At 42.1% G+C, this 21,216-nt stretch overlaps 1 protein-coding gene across 3 annotated transcripts in view; it reads right to left on the bottom strand.

Annotated features, from left to right (window-relative positions):
• Positions 1–21,216, bottom strand: part of prkcha (protein kinase C, eta, a) — a 183,317-nt gene that overhangs the window by 135,434 nt on the left and 26,667 nt on the right. The window contains exon 1 of one of the 3 annotated variants that reach the window (XM_052015910.1): positions 16,039–16,104. The exons of the other annotated variants lie outside the window; for them this stretch is intronic. The gene's annotated coding sequence lies outside the window, so the exon portion shown is untranslated. Of the gene's footprint in view, positions 1–16,038; positions 16,105–21,216 lie in introns of those variants that run through there. 3 annotated transcript variants of the gene reach the window in all.

The following is a 21,216-nucleotide window of genomic DNA, read 5'->3' as shown; positions in this document are numbered from 1 at the left end:
AAATAATGATTGGGTGGCATCAATGTTCAAAGTCACTGAAAGCCAATATGCTTTGGGCTAACCTGGCACAGTCGACTTGGTGTGAGTTGGAATATAATCAGTTGAAATCTGGTGGAGCTTAAGTGAATGCAGTGTGGAAAATGGGAGGTTCAGCCAGAAATGCTTTGAAAATGTCAAGTCTAGAATAACAAAGACATGGATGAATATTTCAGCAGCAGATCAGCCAATAAAGGAGTGGAATGGGACAATGCTGTGAATGTGAATATAGCAGGTTTTAGGAATGGCGCCTGTATGTGACCGTAAGCTCCTCTTGAGAATAAATATGACCAAGCTTGAAGGCAGTCTGATTCTGTCTCAGATATTTAAGAGTAGATAGATCAAAGCTCATGTTGGGGATGAAGTTCATCACCTGAAATCATGTCTTCTGTTCTTTCCTTCATTTTATATCCTTTCACAGCACACTGCTACAGATTCCAGTGCCCTGCACAGCAAAGGGACAGGGATGTTCCTCTGTAACTGGCCACTTGGAAGCATCCAGCAACTACAAGTCAATGGTCATTCAGTCTCCAAGTTTGGCCCCGTTTAGTTAAGGCTATTTACAATCTTAAAATATGCAGCTGAGGCTGGGAACTCATAGGAATGGGAAGCAACATGCACCATTGGCACCGTCTGTTGCACGTGAGCTGCTCAACGAAAGTCCCATTCTCGTGGCTTTTGCTTGCAGCTACAGATACCTGCAGCATATCCTTCAGTGGAGCACTGTGTTTTCAGCTTGGGGTAACTTCCCTTTATTGTAAAGCATTTCTACCATTTCCTGCTGTAGCAGTTTGGTGCTGATTACAGTATTTTTAGATCTTCTTCCCCTGGTTAACAGTATTAACTGCCCTTGAGATTAGATTATTTTTTGTTTCCTCAAACATTGATATATGTGAAGTTTTGTTTTGGGGGTGACTAATTCTGGACAGTCTAGATATCTAGCAGTCCCTGATATCTAATTGTGTAAAGATACGTCATGGTATAAAATACATGAAAGTGTACATTGTTTTTATCTGGTAAAATGTTTCTCTGTGAAACATTCCCCAACACTTCTACAGGCTGATGAGATGCTTTCACTGTGTATGCATTATTTATATCAGGTGGGACTTAGTCTGAGGAAGCACAGATGTAATCCTTGACAGATATCTCTGTCTGTTTGGGCTACACACCCTTGACCAATTAAAATAATACATTAGAAATTTTAATCAGGAAATAGATTCCTCAGTATCAAAAATATGAGTTAACAACTATCCTGAGTCCAATTTATGTTCTGTGATACAAAATGATCTTCCACATAAATTAATCTCTTTGGATAACATAGACATTTTGTAAATTGTTTTTTTTTAAATTCCAGTGACCAATCCCTAAACATATTAAACTTTTATTTGCGATTAGTTGCATCCTAATGTGGCATTTGGAGCCTGTTCAACAGGATTAGCATTGTGGATTGTATTTTCAGGAAATAACTTTTATTTGAGTTTTAATCAAATGTATAATTTACAGGGAAGGTAGAAAGCCCAAACAATAGCACTTTGCAAATGTAGTCCTCCACCCTCTGTGGACAGTCAGATATTATAGTTTCAGGTGAGTTTTATTTGGATGTTTCAGAGTACTAGTTATTTCTTAATGCCTCCAACACAGACTGACTTTTTGGTTGCGGCTTTCATTCCATCTCTTGCAGTTTTTTTCCTGCTCTTACTTCTTCTGTTTGAAGGCAAGATCATCTTTATCTAGTTGTTTTTCTCCATTTCCAATCGTTGTTTCAATGGCCTCGTTCTCGCCTGACATCTTCCTGCAGACACATGCCCTCCAACACTATTGGTTTTGTGATTTAACACCTAAATTCTTCCAACCCTATTTCTCCCCCTCCTTTCTTTAGTTGCTCTTCATTGAACAGATCACCTACTGACTGCAGACCCATATTAGAATGTGGCTTCCTTTACAGGTCCCACCCCGTTGATGCTCTCCAGATCTGTCTTTAAGCTACAAATCAAGCCAAAGGAGCTCATGATCAGACCATGCATTTGGCTTCCCAAGTCCAGACAACATTCATTCCATCAATTAGGACAGGCACTCCCCAGGTTTACGAACGCCCAACTTAGGAACACCTATCCATACGAACGAGCTCTCATAAATATTATTAAATTCATTCAAAAACCAGTATTGAAAGAAACCTGTTTAAATGTAACTTCCCCACAGTAATCAGACACCATTCTCTCTTAAGAACACAGGTTGCCAATTTCTCACTGGGAGGTCACTTAGAGAGTTGCTTTGACAACTCTCTGTACTTTGACAGAGAAATTGACAAGCAATTGCTTCTGTTGATACTTGTGCAATGATACTCTTAAAAAAATGCAACATCCATTGATACTTCAAGCCCATTGGAATCAGCCATTGAGTATGGAATATCCTGATTCTGTGCTATTGTAACTAGGCAGGAGAAGACAAAAAAAATGTTCATGTTAATTGGTCCTCATCAAATACCATTCATTTCAATATTGTGGAGGTATGGTTACCATATGGAGTAGTTTTGTGTATTTTCTGACTTATGGACAAAGTAGACTGTAAAAGCAGAACCCTTTCATAACCCAGGGATGGCCTGGACTGAATAGAAACAACTCTCAGAAAAGAATAGGCATCTCCAAACCTCGGATCACTTGTGACCTTTTTTCTGGGCCTTCAGCCTGTGGCCAAATCCAAAACTAAATATCACACATATTTTGGATATCATGTTTCCTTAGGTGTTTTGTAATTTTGGTTAATTTCCACCCTGCCAGGATATTTAAAATTATTACTGGAAACACCCAACTAATCCCCCACATTCCTTACTATGTACTAACACCTCTGTGGCTATGTCTTGGTTGGTGCATGGATCACACCTGACCTCAGCAGCCAACCAGTTTGAATAGGAGAGAGACAGACTAGACAGACTTGAAGTCAAATGGTAAGGATGGGGGGAGGGGGGGTGGTGGGGGGGGGAGGGGGGGTGGTGGGGGGGGGGGATGGAGACAGAGAGCAAGAGAGAGAGAAGAAAAGGAAAAAGGCAAAAAGAGGAGCAGAAAGATGAAGAGCAGGGAAGGAGTGGGGGGGGGGGGGGCAGGAGAGAAAAAAAATCAGAAAGAGACAGACAGAGACAGACAGTGACGGAGACTGGGAGGACCATAAGTTGCGAAATGGGAATATCCTGGCAAATTAATGAGGATTCAATAACTTAGAATTCTATTGTGTTGGCATGTGGCTGCAAAACTAAGTTGCACAGCTCCCTCCTAACAAATTAAGTGATATGGCATGGGCCTTTTCTCTTTTCAGTGTGTGACAGACAAGCACATTAACTCACACTTAATAAAAAAAGAAAGCCTTGCATTTATATACCACCTTCTACAATCTTTGCAACCAATGACTTTACAACCTGCAAAGTAGTTGACCATTTTCAAATGCCTCAACATCCCATCCATCACAAAGTCAGGAGTGGGGATATTCAATTATTGCAAATGTTCAATTCCATATTCTGAAGTTGTAGCAGTGTCTGCATACAGAAAGACCTAGACAACATTCAGGCATGGGTGGTAAGTGGGAAATAATAGTCATGCCACACATGTGGCTATCTCCAGCAAGAGAGATTCTAATCACCTACCCTTGACATCAAATGACACTACCACGACTGAGATCCACACCAACAACATTCAGGGAGTTACCAGATACCAGAACTTTAACTGGTGCATCTGTATGAATACTGCAGCTATTTATAGTTCAAATCTGGATACTGTGTGGCAATTGACTCACTTCCTGTCTCCTCAGTTCCATCATCTACAAGGCACATCAGGAGTACGGCAGAATTCCCTTTGCTTGCATGGATAACTCAACTTCAACAATATGAATAAAATGAAGTAACCATGAATAAAGCAGCCTACTTGATTGGCACCCCAGCCACTACCCAAGATTCATTCTTTGCACCAGAGGTGCAGTGTGTGCCATCTACAAACTGCACTGCAGCAGCTCACCAGGCTATTCCATCAGCAGCTCACAAATCACAGCCTCTGCCTCCAAGGACAAGGGCAGCAGGTAAATGGGAACGCCACCTGCAGGTTTCCCTTCACGTCGCATACCATCCTGACTTGGAAATACATCACTGGTCTCTCGCCATAGCTGGCTCTCAATCCTGGAACTCCTTGCCCAACACCACACCAACTGGCTCAAGATAGCAGCTAACCATCATCTTCTTGAAGGCATCTAAGGATGAGCAATAAATGTTTGCCTTGCTAGTGATGCCCCCATCCTGTAAAAATGGTATTTTACTAAGTTGTAAAATAACATTTGTAAAATACCATAGTTGTAATACAGAAAACCTGGCACTCAAAATGTAGGTGGCAAGTACCACAGCAGTAAACCAATGATATTCAAGCAATCTGTATGTAAGAAATAGAAATGGGAACAGGCCAGTTATCCCTTCATGACTGCTCTGCCATTCAGTAGAACCAGGACTCATCTTTTGCCTCAGCACCTTTCCTGCACTAACTCCTGATCCTTTGATTTCCTTAACACCTAATAATCTATCAGTCCCTGAACATACCCAGCAAGTGATCCTCCACTGGGTGATACCTATGAAGGAAAGATATTGGATAGGGTATAGATCATATGTTTATTCTAGAGATATGCATGCAACAACTAAGCCATGTCTATATTAATGATTCTATTTAAAGGAACTAAAAGTAAATAAAAGCCATGTCACTGAAATAAAAAATGAACATGAAACTATGTCCGTCTCCTGCTCTCTTTGGACTTGATGTGTTAGGAATGGAAAAGGAATCATATTGACCTCCACTCACCAACAAGCATAGACACATGGAAAGTGGGAAGGCACATCCTCACACATTCTTACGGTTCATTAGATATTAGAAAGTACTCCCTAAGGTTTGTAAAATAAGTTAGAAAAGGAATGAAGACCAAAGAAAAATCTTGAAATGGAAAGCATTAGCAAAACACATTGTGTGAGATTATGGACATTCATTAGTTGACTTGACAATCATTGTGAATAGTTAAAAGTAAACAACACATTTTTCTCAATGAACAATGGTAACATTGCTTCATTTTAAAAATGTGCAATCAAAACCTTACATCAAAATTGTGGTTTGAAAAACCCAGGTATAAAAAAATGTAGGCGATTCCCCTCTCTTGATCTCACAGGCTCAAGCAGAAATTCTCAACAGGGTACTCTGCGTAATGGGCAAAGTTTATTTCTGGTGGTTAAACTTTAAGATCAAAATTCAGATCTGCAGCAGCCATTGTTAGCAAGTAATGGAGCCAAACTGGTTCCAACATGGTAACCAATGTATTACATACATTTGTAGTGCAAGTTGTGTCAATAGGTTAACACATGCAAGGCTATCGCTGGCTAGAAGTATGCAGAGTAGTTGGATCAGAGTAGCCTGCAGCACCCATTTGTCACCAATGCTATTAAATCGAGACTTAGATACTTCTCTTAACATTGCACTGCTGAGCCAGCTCATGCATGTCAAAGACAAGATTGAAACATATACTAATGTCTTCAGTCAGAAATGCCAAATGGATGATCCATAACAGTTTCTTCCTAAGCTCCCCAACAATCATTGAAACTCTTTTCAGTCAGTTCAATTCACTCCACATGATATTAGGAAACATATGCAAGTGCTGGATATAGCAAAGACAACAAGACATATCTGGGCAATTTTCCACACTGTTGGGAAAATGCTAGAATTGTAGCTGGTGGGTGTAATATATATGACTAGTTCTGGAGCACAGTTCTTCAGCATCGTGCCCAAGGTGTTTCCTTGTCCCATGGCCTTTACTATGTTCATTGTACTTAACAGTTTCTTGATATCAAGTGTGTGCAATTTAATTGGTTGGACATTGGCTTCCCTGATGAAGGGACCCCCAGGATGAATGGTGTGTTGGGGTGAGTGGAAGGAGGGATGTGGGGGAGAAGCCGGAGAGGGTGGAGGGGGAGGGTGCAGGGAGCCAATTCTTCCACTCATCACTCATGGCTCAAGGTAGTTGTGAATGTTTCAGACCTGTCCTTTGCACTTCTGTGCTGGGGCCCCCCAAAGTTATAGATGGGATGTTCAGGGAACTTCTGCCTGATAATTGTACAACTAACCATACCTTTCACAATCGCAGTGCTTTGACCACATCAGTTGGCTGCAGGGTTCCATAGCGTGCACTGTTGAATGGGCACAGGAAAATTTAATTAAGGTAAATCCAAAAGCTGTAGGGTTCATAAGCAGTCCCTAGTTTCACTGATCACCCTGGACCCACCACTGAGAGAGACTGCAGGGATTTTTGCATCTAAGCCCTCAGGGATGGCTGGTGTCACTGACCCTGTGGAAGCAAGTGTCTGAATTATTTCCCATACTTTTAATGTTTTAAATCAATTTTCAGTTTTTTTAAAACAATGTTATAAGTTGTTTTTTTTGTATTTACAAGTTCTTTGACTGTTTCACAAGCAGCAGGGCAATTGCCCCTTTTGTGTTTGTTCTTTTCATCACCTGAGATTATTAGCCCTACTGCTAACTGACAGTTTGATTTGGACTGTGTCTTAGGTAGGGTTAGGCTTGCAGCTGACAGCCCATGAAGCTTCACAGATGCCCAGCTATTAGTTACCAGATTTTTTTTTCACATCTTAAAGAGAAAGGTAAGAGCTAATTCTGTATTTAAGAGTGACCTACATGACCTCAAGATATCCCAAAACATTTTACAACCAAGAAGTACTTCTGATGTAATCCATGAAATCCCAAGTGTGGATTGAACTCCACCACACAAAACAAGTATTGGGTTTGAAGAAGTAATTGTGGTAAACAAGAAGTTTCATTTCTGAATTTTGAAAAATAGGAACACTAAGCTCACAGACAAGCATAAATCCAGTTCAAAATAAATAGGCTTGTTAGTACCATTTTCTCACTCCATATAATGTGTTCCCATGTACTTTTTTTTAAATACAGCCATCTTAAGCTAAGTTAAAGCCCATGAACTAATGGAGAGAGCTCCAGTCGTCCATCCCAGCCCATTTCTATCGTGTTATGAAAACTCCCATTTCTTACAGGCACTGATTGGGTTCAGCATAAACTGTTCAATGTCAGAGCCTGTGTTTCAGTTTATCAGATGCAGTGCAGAATGCAATTGATAATGCTATAGATAATGTGGAAAAATCTTCACACTGCTTTGTTTTTCAAAACAACTTCTCTGCTGGACTGCACACCATCTGTTGGGGCCAGTTTGTGCTATCTAAATGTGACACAATTGATAGCCCACCTCCCAAGTAACAATGCAGTCTGGTGTATAACCCTTATCCTCCATGAACAATCTTGTTCTTTTCCACTTTTGGTATCCAGTGTACGGAACCAAGTGTGAGATCACAAACAAATACCAATGGCGTAGAACTCTTAGGACACCATTCCATTTGTCCAGTTTCTCTATTGTTGACTCCATCCACAACAGTCCTTCTGCAGTAACTTCCTTAATCATTACCCATTTTCTTCCTTCCACCATATTCATCAAGGCCCTCAACTGTGTCTGTTTCATTTCCTGCACCTGCTCTCACCCCCTCTCCTCCCACTGAGAACAAGGACAGGGGTCCCCTTGTCCTCATCTTCCACCCAGACAGTTTCTTCTACAATGAATGGATCACCCTCCATAGTTTCCAGTAACTTGAATGTGATGCCATCACCAGACACATCTTCCCCTCTCCTCTCCTACTGGTATTCCAAAGGGTCTGTTGTTTCTTCCATCACCACCAACAGCCACACCTCCTCTCACAACAACTTCTCATGCAACCCCGGAAATCGAATTCCTGCCCTTTTACCTCTCCATTTTGCACCATTCAGAGAGCCAAACACTCTTTCCAGGTGAAGGGCTGATTCCAATTTAGTGGGCGGCTTTTGGTGCTCACAAAGTAGTTTTCTCTACATTGAAGAAACCAAATGCAGAAGGGGTGAGAGCTTTGCTGAACAGCTCCATTCAGTCTGCAAGAGTGAGGCTGAGCTCACCCCACTCTCATCCGGACCCCTCTGTCTTTGGCCTCCATTGTAACCCAATGTAAGCTCGAGCAACAGATTCTCATATTCTGACAACGCACATTGAGGCTCTGGGACTCAACACGGAATTCAACAATTTCAGATAATCAATCTTTCTAACAGTTCTGATGAAAGATCAACAACTTGTAACATTAACTCAGTTTTGCCTGACCCACTGAGTATTTCCAAAATTCCCCTCATTTCAGGCTTAAAGTAATTGCAGTGTTTTATATCTCACATTTCCAGAGTATTTCCCCCTTCCTTTTATTTTCATTCATCCCCTTCTATTTATACTTCCTCCAGACAGATCGGCTGCAAGTAACCAGCCATCACCACCTTCCCTCTGATGACACCACTGCCATTTGCACCATTCAGTCTTTCTTGGTCCCCATCGTATCCCAGACACCCCTTGGTTCTCTCCTTCCCTCCTTTTTCTCTACAATTTAAAACCTTTGACATTTACCTTTTTCTCCTTTTAATGAAAGATCATCAAGCTGAAACATAAACCTCTCTGCAGATGCTGCAATGACCTGCTGAATATTTCTAGCATTCCTTTTTATTTCAGATTTCCATCATTTTCAGTTTTTTTGCTTTTCAAAGTAGAATCAATGTTGATTTGAAATCTTTCTCTCTTTGCGCAAACTAATAAAATATACTCCAAGGAATTCAAGTATAAAAATGCATGCCAGTAATGTGTGTGGTTGACCGAATGGTATGAAAGAAACATTCCTAGTCACCTGGGAACTGAGCTAGTCGTCTGAATTTGTGCATGCTTTTCCCTTTCCAGTATCTTTTTAGTTCTCCACGTCTTTCTTTTCTCCAACAGGCTCTGAATCACACTATATTCTTTTTGAACACCTCCCACTGTCCAACAGTGATTCAGCCCTTTAAAACATTGAATTTAAAATTAAATTTTCATTGCTCTCTATCTTTATCTTGTTTACAACTATGTCTAAAAACACCCCATGACTAGAGAAAATCTGCTAACCGAGAAAAATTTTAGCTTCTCAATTTAAATCTGATTTCTCCTTTGAAAATGAAATTTACTGTCAGATTTTACAAAAACAGAGACAGCGCAAAAATGTTTTCCTTGCTATCAATTTGTGCAGGCAGTATACAGCATCTCCCTAGAGATGATAGCAGATAAATTAGTGGTGAAGTGAGTGAAACTTGAAGGTTTTAAACAGTCGTGACTGGAAGGTTGTTGCACTTTGAGATATGGGACACATGCTGAAACACTTTTCAAACATAATGCAAAACTTACTGCAACTAGTTCCACCAGCCAATTAAACAGCTGGCTTGATAAACTGTGGGCCCTTCATTGCAATTTTTAGCTCAATATTATTGTAAATGGCAGGCTCAGGATCAATGAAGATGGTTCTCCATCTCCAACCCCAGGTCTCACTGAACGTTCTCGAAATAAGTTCTTTTTACTGAGCCAGAGTAACCCGAATGTTGACCAATTCTCTATATATAACTCTAATGTGGACCATTTTTAGACTTGTAGTCCCTTATTGCAGCCAAAGCTGAAAATATTCAAAATATTAATAAGATTATGAGCATGATCAATTTGTACATGTAGCAGCACAGGGTGGATATTACTCAGAATTTTGGTCTACTTTCCCACTCCCTTACTGCTAATAGAAACAGAAAGGCCTTCGTATAATGCCTTTTAAATGTCTCAGAAGGGCCCAATGCACTTTACAGCCAAGTACCTTTTGTGAAGTGCAGTGACTAGTAACATAGCAACCAGTTTGCACACAGCATGCTCCCATAAAACAGTAATGGATAGTCACCAGATAAGTCTTCTCCTTTTGTTTTAAAAACTGTGGCATGAAAGATAAATTTCAGCCAACACATTGGAGGTAGCACAGCTTCAAACATGTGCTAAATCAATCTGAGAGACGAATGAAAGCAGAGTCATCTAAAGATCCTGTGTCGCAGAGGAGGGTCAGCCTAGATCTGTGTGCTCAAGTCTCTGCAGAGGGAGCCCAGGACCTTCTGACCTTCAGACTCAGGAGCTGAGAGAGCTATTGATTGAGGCCAGATGACTCTACCACAGCTGGCATGGAGCACCACAGCTGTCGAAGCACAGCTGCCCTACCCTGCTGAAATCCCATTCACAAACCTACTGCTGTGGGAAGGGATAATTACAGTAAGACAATAGCAGGCATTTAACACTTGCACCCTCATAGCTGAATCATCGCCCAACCTTCACACAGGTTGTTCACCTGCAGACTCTGCCTGAAAAGTTCACATTGTGTGGGAAGGAAGAAGACTGCCTGATCCCAAATCTTGGATTCCACATCCAGATTTTTGAATTCGGCAATGGTGGTTCACATTGTGTCTTCAAAGAGAAACTGAGCACTGCAGAACCTGGGAGGTCTCCGGTTTGATGGGGAGTTTGCGCCATTAGTTGGTCTCAGTCTGGACAGCAGTTAGCTGTCTATAGTTGTACTGCCATTGACTGAAGACAAAAAGGGGAATGAATTTACAATGTCAGAATGCAAATATCATTAAAACATTTAGGATCCAAGTGTCAATGACTGGCTCCCATTGTTGATTTTCTGGCGAGGATCCAGTAAAATGGATAATTGGACAGGAGAAATTACTTTGAACAGCACTTGATGTCTAAAAAACTGCATACTGTTCTAGTTTGTCCAGTGTGATAAAGCCACCTTCAATTTTAAAGAAATTACTACAGATTAACATCTTTTGCAGACCAGGGATCTTTTTCACGGCAGTACAAGAGATGTACATTGCAACACTCTCGCACTCCCTCTTTATCACACAGATGTGCAGCTGGAACTGCTTGTAATCCTGAATATGTACAGTGATATTAACCAAGATAAAGGGCTTGACATTGGACCACTAGAAATACCGAGAAAAGAATGCTTAAGTGTTGCAACTAACCCAGTCCTGCAAATACAACAGTCTTAGATTAAAAGATCAGCTCTCACTCATCTTCTCACATTAGCCCCAGAGCTTTGATCTATTCTGTCATCAAGGACAGGAAACCCATTTCTTTCTGAAAGCCTGAACAGTATCCCCCTTTGTTAGCTTCTACTACAATCTATTAACAATCAGTCTAAACATTTGAGGCAATCTGCTGTGCAGAGGGGATTTTTGGCTGCTTATGTCCATGTACCAGTTGTGAGAATGTGCAGCATTGTGCAAAATCTGTCATGGAAAGAAAGGTTCCAAAATGACACCATTTGGAGGAAGCATACACAAGGGAGCCACTAAATGATCTCATGCTGGAATTAGAGCATTGGTCACAGGTCACAGCTCAGCTACTAATGAAGTATGCTTTGCAAGTCAGATTAGGAGCAATATCTTAAATGGAACATTACTGGGTAATTAAGATCAAGGACCCTCGACTTCAAATACAATGTCTTGGTAGGCTTCTATTGAAAAAAAGATACAAAAATCAACAGCCTTAATATTACTGAGTATCATCCTCCGAGCACTGGAAAAATGTCTTTCAGGTGAATTGTCCCTGCACATTTCTGGGGAAATTAAACTTTATGAAAATGAATTTATTGATGCCATTTCTGCATAGCCAATAAAATGAATGCATAAAATAGCACACCCACAGGAAACGCAAGAACAGCAGAGATATTAAACAGAGAAAAGACAAACCAATCTCAAGCACTGCCTGCCTTACCCCTCCATAACAGTCTGTCTCCACTTGCTTCTGTTCATGGCTTCAGCCCTCCATGGCTTCAGTCCTATAAACCCTCCCACCATACTCCTTGTTCCTGTGAATTGGCTTCTTGTGCATCCCACCACACTATTTACTTCTTTATCTTTAGGACCCACGTTCTGAAATCCCCTCCTTAAACCTCAGCATTTCTTCCCCTTCCTCTTCCGCCGTGTCTCTCTTGGCCATCCAGATTCCCCACCCAGAGGTTTTATTCTCGACCTCTTTTCATTTCTCAACCCCATTCTGCCGCTTGGCACCATCATTTGAAGGCTTGGCACCATCATTTGAAGACTTGACATCAGCTTCTATACGAAGAGGACAGTCACAATCACTTAGAGATCACAGTGCAGTGGCTAGGGATGGAAAGGAGTGGGGATCATGCTGAAAAACATGGAGCGAGACTCTTAACAGGAAGGATAAGTGGTGAGCGGGAGTGGAAGGTGCGGGGAACAAAAATCAGCCCTTTCATAAAGGAGAGGATGGCTGAAGTTTGTGGGACAGGCCAATGGGATGGCAGTTGTTGATGAGGGTTGCACCAGCTCTGTGGCATTTTGGCAGAGTTGAGGAGCAAAGACTGAGGGATAGGGTCAGGAGATTGGACTCAGGTAGGTGAGGGAAGCAAGGAGGGGGTTGGTTAATTGTGTGCTGTGAGGCTCGGCATTTCCTGCATAGCCTTGGACACAGCAGGCTGAGAAAGGAGTGAACCAAGACCGAGTTGAGAGAGATGCAGGGTAGCAGGGCCCTGTTATAACTGTCGGCTTCAACACCTCTCTCTCAACTTCCTTACGAGGGTAACAACCAACCTTGAGCCTGACACCCTAATATGAGATGTTGCTTCACAATCTTGGCCATGCAGACTCTGTGAGTGGGACCTGAGGCTCTTTGGAAATTGGGTTTCAAACCTCATTTTAATAATGTAGGTGAACCACCAATACCAGTGACTTCAATAGAGGCAATACAAACAACATCAGGGATCAAAGGTGGCCCTGCTACCACACCAGTAAGTCCTGACAAGTAAGAACTAGCACCAGGCAGCGAGGAGAAGCCTTTCCTCATCAATCTCCAAAAGATCTCCTGACGACCACTCATTAGACTGCAGTAGAAATGGAATGGCTGGTAGGAGCCTCTATCGTGCATCCAGCTGCACTATTCTCAAGTGTCCTGAAAGACACATGGATGTGCCTTTGCATATTTAAAGTGATCCGCATTGATTTCAGATGATCATCAGAATCTCCAAGGACGGAGAGGCCCAACACAGCAGGGGCCCCAAAGTGGTATCCATTGCCTTCAATTCAGACCCATCAAACCTCTATAACAGTGAGTCCAAATAACTCCTTAATCTGGAGTCAAATCAACATCAGGTAAAGCTTTCAAGTCTGATTTAGTCCTGAATATTTTGTTTTGCACACTAACGAGCTACAATACAAGTATACCAAGGGTTGGAATACTGAACACACCTAGAAATATACATTCAGGGGGTTGTGCACATACTCCATACATTTATTTGCATGGACATTCCCATGATGTTATTCAACATTTTTATGCACCCCTACTTCTCTGGTATATTACCATTTAACTATTTACTCCTCCTCTGGATCCACCTATGCTGTCCTTATATGTATCAATATGCATAGGCAAAGTAATTGAGTTCTGATGAAGGTTCATTAACCTAAAATACGGACAGTTTCTCTCTCCACAGATGCAGGCCAATCTATTTCCAGAATTTTGTGTTTTTGTTGCATGCACAAAATGTTCTCTGTTTTAAATATGGACATACTATGCTCATCTTGGACGTTGGGGGGGCTGGTGGTGGGGGTTAGGTGATGTGCATGTTTTACAACTTTGTAACAATAACTGAAGTACATAATTTGTAGCAGAAGCTTGAAGACTCAAGATTGTTTTGTGTTCTGCCTTGCAAACAAACCACTGCCTCTTTTGATGTCTATTTACTAGGTCTTAAGACATTCAACTCCTTTTGCATTGAAACAGATCACTTTAAACCACTCCTCAAATAAATCTCACCTACTACCGTTATCTTGATCTGCTTCTTCGCCCTACTCTGTATTTGCATAAAAGCTATTCTTCTCCCACATTTTCTGGCTCCCACAAAATGTCAGTCATAAATATGAAGTGCTCTTTTAATTGTTTACTGTACTGAAGCATTCTGAGAACAATTGAGAAGGTAAATGCTGAGAGACTGGTGGAAGAGGTAAAAAAAAGGAAGCATAGTCTAAGTTTATGAAGTTGGCCATCGAGGGCCAAGGAGAAATTTCACTACTCAAGGAAGTTTGGAATGCTCTACAACAGAGTGTGGAGGACGGTCAGTTACTGAGTATATTCAAGACTGAGATCAGTGGATTTGTAGACACTAAGGGACACAAGGGATACAGTAGAAAAGTGCACAAGGTGCAGGATCAGGCTTCATCCCACAGAGTGGCAGAGCAGTCTTGAGGAGACACTGCAAAGGCAGGAATCTGGAGCAACAATCTGTTGGAAGAACTCAGCAGGTCCAGAAACATCTGTGGGAGGGGGTGGAGGAAATGTCGACATTTCAAGTTGAGACCCTTTATCAGGCTGGAGGAGAAACTGGCTGACCTTTGCTTCTCTTTCTTATGTTCACAGTTTCTCTTTCCACAGATGCTGCCTGACCTACTACTGAGTGTTTGCAGCATTTTCTGTTTAAATGTCAGATTTTCAGCGCTTGCGATATTTTGGTATTACTCTGAAGGTTAGCATTGAGTCATACAATAAAGCACACAATAATGTTTTCTTTAGTTTTTGAGACCTGCCCACACTTGTCTTTCTAAACTAACTGCGTGAGCTCTGGATCCTAGGTGGAATAAACTAGCAGTGAACAGATGGCAGAGAAATGAATGATGGTGAGACATGGATCTCATCCTTTAAGATGACTTTCATTAGGTGCACCAGTTATACTGCAGGTTTTGTGTCAAAACCGCAAAATAGTTGCAGCGATCTCTGGTCAATTCAGCAAATGACAAGCTTGTGTTTATAATGTAAAACACAGTGATGCTGGAGGAACTCAGTAGGCCAGGCAGCATCCGTGGAGAAAAGCAGGCAGTCAACGTTTCAGGTCCGGACCCTTCCTCAGGACTGAAGATAGGAAAAGGGGAAGCAGCTGCGTGGATGCTGCCTGGCCTACTGAGTTCCTCCAGCATCATCGTGTTTTTCATCTAGATTCCAGCATCTGCAGTCCTTTGTTTCCCTGGGTTTATAATGTACCTTTAAACACGGCCAGGTGCTTAACAAGATTTTAACTGACAATATGTGAAGTCATTTTCGGGCCCTGGAGGCAGAGATCTAAAAGCTTGGTTAATGGGAGGGCTTAAAGGGAGACTGAGAGGCAGGGCAGCTAAGCAAGAGAATCCCAGAGCTCCAACCTAGACATATCTGAGCAAAGCAAGATGGAGGAGGAGTGCACATGAGGCCATGGAGCTAGATATTGGAGGAGCTCATAGAGGCTCTGAAGGGATCTCCAATTACTAGGAAGAGAGTTTAAAACAGAGGCATTGATGGACCAGGTGTCAGGCCCAGGTGACGGCTGGTGTGGTGTGGAGTAGAAAACAGCCCACAGGGTTTGGGATGAGCTCAAGATTATGGATGATGGAAGTAGGGAGGGGAAGAGAAGGCATGGCTGAGCATGTCAGCAACAGATGGCCTGAGGCAAGGAGGGAGACAGGCAGTTCGGTAAACAGAAGCTGTGTGAACTCACTTCTAGGGAGGTGCAAATGTTATTAAAGAAATACATTTCCTAAACATTTCTGGAACTTGTTCACATTGGCTTTCATTGAGAGCCTGTGTGTAACCAGCCAATTTAAGAAAAGTTTTCCTGAGAAATATTCTGCTAGCTGGAGAGAAGCCAAAGAAGCAGACAAGATATCAAAAACATATCCTTCTGTAAATGGTCCTCCATCTGACAATTGGTTACATTTTGTTTCTGATACTGAGCAATCTTATTGCCCCAGAATGATTGGGGCCTCGAGTTTGGGGCTTAACCTCAAAGGATCACAGGACCAGGTAAACAAAATCAGAGGAGCCTCATGTGACAATAGCTGGGGTCAAGAGATCAGAGGGCCTGGGAATGGCAGGGAAGGGATGGTGGCCAGTGGAGGACTGGAAGGGTTTGAGTCTCAAGCAAGCAATATCAGGGGATAGTGGTAGTTAGAGTGGTGAAGTTGGGGAGAGGCATGCAGGGTGGATGATGGTGCCAAGAAGGATGAGTTAAGAACTTACATTAAGGAGATCCTGATCCAGTGTTGTTGGGAGCGACCAACGATGGTTGTTCCTTGGTCAATGTGTTCTCAGCTCCTGGCAATGCTCCAAAACAAGCACTGCACAGGGAAGCACAATGACCCGTTCATGACTGACGTGGAAATCAGGGCAGGGAATAAGAGTGAGTATATCCAGGAAACACCCAATCAAACATCAGAAGTGACACCAAACAACCCAGAAATGGTTATCATATTTCACTCTGGCAGAGAGTAATTTGCAATTGCACAATTTTGAAACAAAAACAACTTTGCGTTATTGAATTTCCAGACAAATATCCAGCATGCAGTCATCTTGGCATTGGGGCCCCTCCTCTAATATAGAGATTGCAGAGGATGCACAAAATATTGTCATTAACCAGGCCATTCTTCATGAATACTCCTTATTAACCTGTTTTCATTCCAAGTCCTGGAGTGGGAGATCAGAACATTTAACATGTGTGCTTATGTCTTGACAGGTGTAAAAGCTTTTCTTCAGAGAAGAGGTTTTTTTTTGCCTTGTTGAACGTGCTGCGTTGCTGAGGTGGGGTTGTCTGTTACATCTTGTCAGAGCATGTTCAACATTAAAAAGTCTACACTTCAGCAGATAATGGGTGCACTTCTTTTCAGAAGCAGAGTGCCTTCACATTTACATCTGTTGCAATTGGCCACAGTGTGCCATTGGAGGAGCATGTGAACGGAAAGAAGTTTACTTCCACAACATTAAGATACATTCCTGACCAAGAAAATTCACCCTCACTAGATCAGCTAAGGATGGGCAATTAAATGCTGGCTCTGCCAGTGATGTCCAAATCCCAACAGTAGAGAGGGAGATCACTCTCAGAGCAACTTGCATTACGTCAGGCAGAATGTCTGGCACCACTGAAGAGCCATTATATTCTTGGGCACAAGAGCAAATGTGGCATTTGGGACTGGGGCCAGGTCTGTCACATTCCGAGAGAGAGTCATGACAGAAGCCCATATGGGCTCTTGGAATGAGTGGAAGTGGTGGCTGACCAATGAATGAGGGCTCCCATTGGGGAACAGGGTGGGAGCTATTGGAACATGGGGGAGGAAGGCTAGTAAAGGGACAACCAAGTGGAGTCCCAGCACAGAGTGACGTTAATTCATTTCCCCAGCAACAGTGCAGAGATAGTAATACATGGGGCATTTTGGCACTTGATGCACTTATAATGCTGCAAAGGTGTGCAGGGGTGAATCCTGAGCAGAATGAATTTCTGTAGTATCGTGATTCCACCTGGATATAGTCACAATCACATTGCATTCTGGGGGGGAAAATAATTCTAATTTTAGATATGCATCAAAGAAAAGGGCAGTGCATGTGTCCAATTTTCTGGGCCTATATATTTGTTACCCCTGACCTCTTGAGGTTGTAGCTGCACGAGAGAAGGAACATTGAATTTCTGGAAATTCCAAATTAATAGTTTTCATTGGGAAGCATATGGCTTTCTTTATTGACAAACTTCACTAAAAAAAAAATAAAGACTGAAAATGAGCCTGCATAATCAGGCCAAAAGGTTGTTAATAAGGGGACAAATTCAGAGAAATGGGTGTACAGTTACATTTCTGAGGCAATTTTTGTTCCTCAGTGAGTAAGCATTTAATTGAAAGCTTATTAGCTGCAAAATCAACAAGGCCTTGAGGTGAGACAGTGTTGTTACCTGACCAATAGCAAAGAAGTGCATGGGTAACTCAAAGTTAATTGATGCCTTGCTCCCCACTCCCACTCTTTTCCGATGCTGCCAGTAATGGCTATATAAAGCCGAGAAAATAATAATGCACTCTACGTGTGGAGAAAAAAAGTAGGAGATAATGATCCAAAGCAATTGGATTAACAGGGGAAAATTTTATCCTGTCAATCAAATTACAATTACCTAGTAACTGAATTTCTTCCAGTTTTGGTGTGTTGAACATGTACTGTATTTATCACTAATACCCACTGCCCTGATAAAATTAATGAATAGGCAAAATCCATTAAGAGCAGCACTGTGACAGTTTGCACATAGATTCATATATTAAAATGGGACCTGTGTGGTTCCTGATGGGAGCTACAAGCAGAGCCTCCAGCTGCCAAGGCAACTGCTGGAAAGTGAGTCGGCACTTAAAGGACTCTCCTAAAGGGAAGTGCAGTCAGGAAAGGCACAGCACCTCACTGCAGGTTAGGCGGTGCTAACTTATGAAAATAAAAACTTTAAATTGTATTTGATTGTTTAATAATTTATATTTTACAATACACATTTACATGATGCAAACAATTTTTGGTAGAAGCTACCAACATTACTTAACTGTGTTTTCATATAATGACGGCAACAAAAAGCAGTGAGGTGCTGTGCCTTTCCTGACTCACTGAGCTGAATTCAGTCCAGGAGCACACACACTGTTGTTTCTCAACATCTCAAGGGACACAAGCTGCCACTGCCTTTCCTCTTTCTTTTACCCGCAGTCAGGTCCCACAATTTTACACAGATCCCACAATACACACCAACAGAGGTGGCACCTAATAGAACGTGAACATTTGTAGAATGAAACTCTGGAAGAAAGCAGATTTCAGCTGCTTCTGGGAGATGTGGTTACAAGCTCTGTGAATTTTGGTGTCTCTGTAGGTACCTACCTTTAGGTGTTATTACTTTCACCCATTTACTTTAAAATAAATCTTTGATAAGTATCCCTCTTTTTTTAAAACAAGAGGACTTGGTGGTTCCACTGGATCCTTCAGCTCCACTTGATTGACAAGGACCTTTTAGATGCTGTTATGGAATCTGCTGGATCATCAACTCCTTGACAGGTCCGTGTCAATCAGAAGTAACAGAGGATCCATCTCCAAGGTATAGCCCAAATGTCCATGTCGTTCAATGAGTCCAGCCTGATATTGCTAATCTTAGCCTCTGGCTGCTGGAAGAGAGGATCAGGTAACGTTGGAGCAACTGATGGCCAAGGCATTGGTCACTGGAAGGATGGCTGATTGGTGGCTTGGCTGGAAGACAGACAGTCTGGCGCACCACCACAGGCCCTGATGAGTTTAGTGTACACAAAAACAATCAGTAACAGTTTCTTTGGATATATAGTAGGAAGAAGACAGCAAAGGAAAGTGTGTCACCTTGAGAAAAACAAGGCTGGAGAATTAATAACGGGAAACAAAGAAATGGCAGATATCTTTTTACATCAGTCTTCACCATGGAGGATACTCTAAGATAACAGACAGGCTAATTTTAAATAACGGGGAGGAACTTGTAAAAAATTCCAACCACAAGGGATAAAGGGTTAGAGAAACTCACAGGGCTAAAGGTGGACAAATCACCAAGACCGAATGGACTGCACCCAAGAGCTTTAAAGGAAGTGGTTGCAGAGATAGTGGATGCATTGACTGAAATTTTCAAAACGTGGTAAGTTCCAGGAGATTGTAAAACAGCCAATGTGACTCCCTTGTTCAAAAAGAGAGGGCAGAAGGCAGGGAACTACAGGCCAGTTATTTTAACATCTTTTATTGGCAAAATGCTAGAGTCAATAATCAAAGAGGAAGTAACAAATCATCGAGGAAAGCTGAATATAATCAAACACAGTCAACATGAGTTTTATGAAAGATAAATCATGTTTGACAAATTTGCTTGAATTCTTTGAGGATACAACAGGGAGAGATGATAGAAGGGAGCCGGTAGATGTTGTGTTATTAGATTTCCAAAAGGAATTTGACCAGGTGCCACATAAGAGGCTGGCGTATACATTAAGAGCCCAATTACTGGAGGAAATGTGTTTGCATGGATAAAAAACTGGTTGTCACATGAACGAAGAGTTGGAATAAATGGTGATGTGTGTGTGTGTGTGTGTGTGTGTGTGTGTGGGCGGGGGTGGTGATGAGTGGGAGGCGGAGGTTTAGTCTAGCTTAAAGCAAGACTGAGGAAGGCCAGGGCTTAGGAACAACATTAAAACTGTAAAGATGTAAAGGATGTTATGCTTGTTAATATCAATTTTAGCATCAAGTTAACTTTCACATCATTCAAATTAAACATGTTATTTTCACCTGCAAGCGCGAGTTAGTATGGACTGAGAGAAGGGCCGACCCTGTCATTTCCCACATCACTCCTCACTAATCCAGAGAACTGAGGCAAAATGTCTGCCACTGATTTCAGGAGGGAAGGACGTCCTGTGTTGCATATTGCACATTTCCCTTGCATCACCACATCCGTCTTCCCCCACATTTTCTCTCATCTTTATGTGTGGGCTGCCACCACACAATCACCTGGCTCCACCAACTCCCTGATGAAAATGACTTCCTGCCACTGCAAAGTGTGGGCTAATCCTAGGGTCACATCATGTTGCCCAGGAAGGATGTGAACAGAATGGTTGTGACCAGTGATAGGAGAATCAATGACATAATAATTTCTAATAAAATTTGAGGTTGGCAGGTGCTGTTAGAAAGACATCAATGTGACCGATTAATTGCCATTACTCTCCCAAACCTTCATATTTCTGGAGTGAACAATAAACAGCTTAGCTTTATCCCAAACACTCCAATTTCTGCCACCTAGTATGGAAATGTGTGCTGCGCAACCCATGATGTCATTTGGTGCATTACTGATGCTGGGCAAACATTATCCACACTAAAGTGACCACAACTGGTTGTGCCCAGGCCAATTTCCCAATGGACGGCTTCACCCAAAAGTGATCACTACCACAAATTTCCCCGAATAAAACTTATCACGTACAAGTTTCATGTAAAACAAGGGACAAATGTTTGAGGCTGATGTTTCACTTCTATGACAAATACGCAGGAACGACATTCATGTTAGTCTTCAGAAACATTTGTACCATATTGAGATGCATGCTATAGTGCAATATACCGCAGAAAACAGTGGGGCAACTCTTCCACCCCAATGCCAGGACTTGTACTGGGACTTATCAAGTGGTCCCCACAAAGTCTCAGCTTCCAAGCCAGAGGCAGCAGCATCTGCCCTACAATACTAGCTCAGGCTGCCCTTGGACTATTCCAGTGGATTCCCCATCGATCCTACAGTGATCTGCCATGAGATATCCAGCTCTTGGCATGAGAAGCTTGCCCATGAAGCTGTGCTGGCTTTAACCTGGTGCAAATGTAGCTGCCCCCTTTAAAGGAAGTGGAAAAATGCCTGCTGGGAGAAAGCAAGTT

Source organism: Pristis pectinata, chromosome 1 (assembly GCF_009764475.1).
Source record: "Pristis pectinata isolate sPriPec2 chromosome 1, sPriPec2.1.pri, whole genome shotgun sequence".
Taxonomy (NCBI): Eukaryota; Metazoa; Chordata; class Chondrichthyes; order Rhinopristiformes; family Pristidae; genus Pristis; species Pristis pectinata.
Note: the sequence above shows the minus strand (reverse complement) of the source record. Positions and strands in the feature narration are given on the sequence as shown.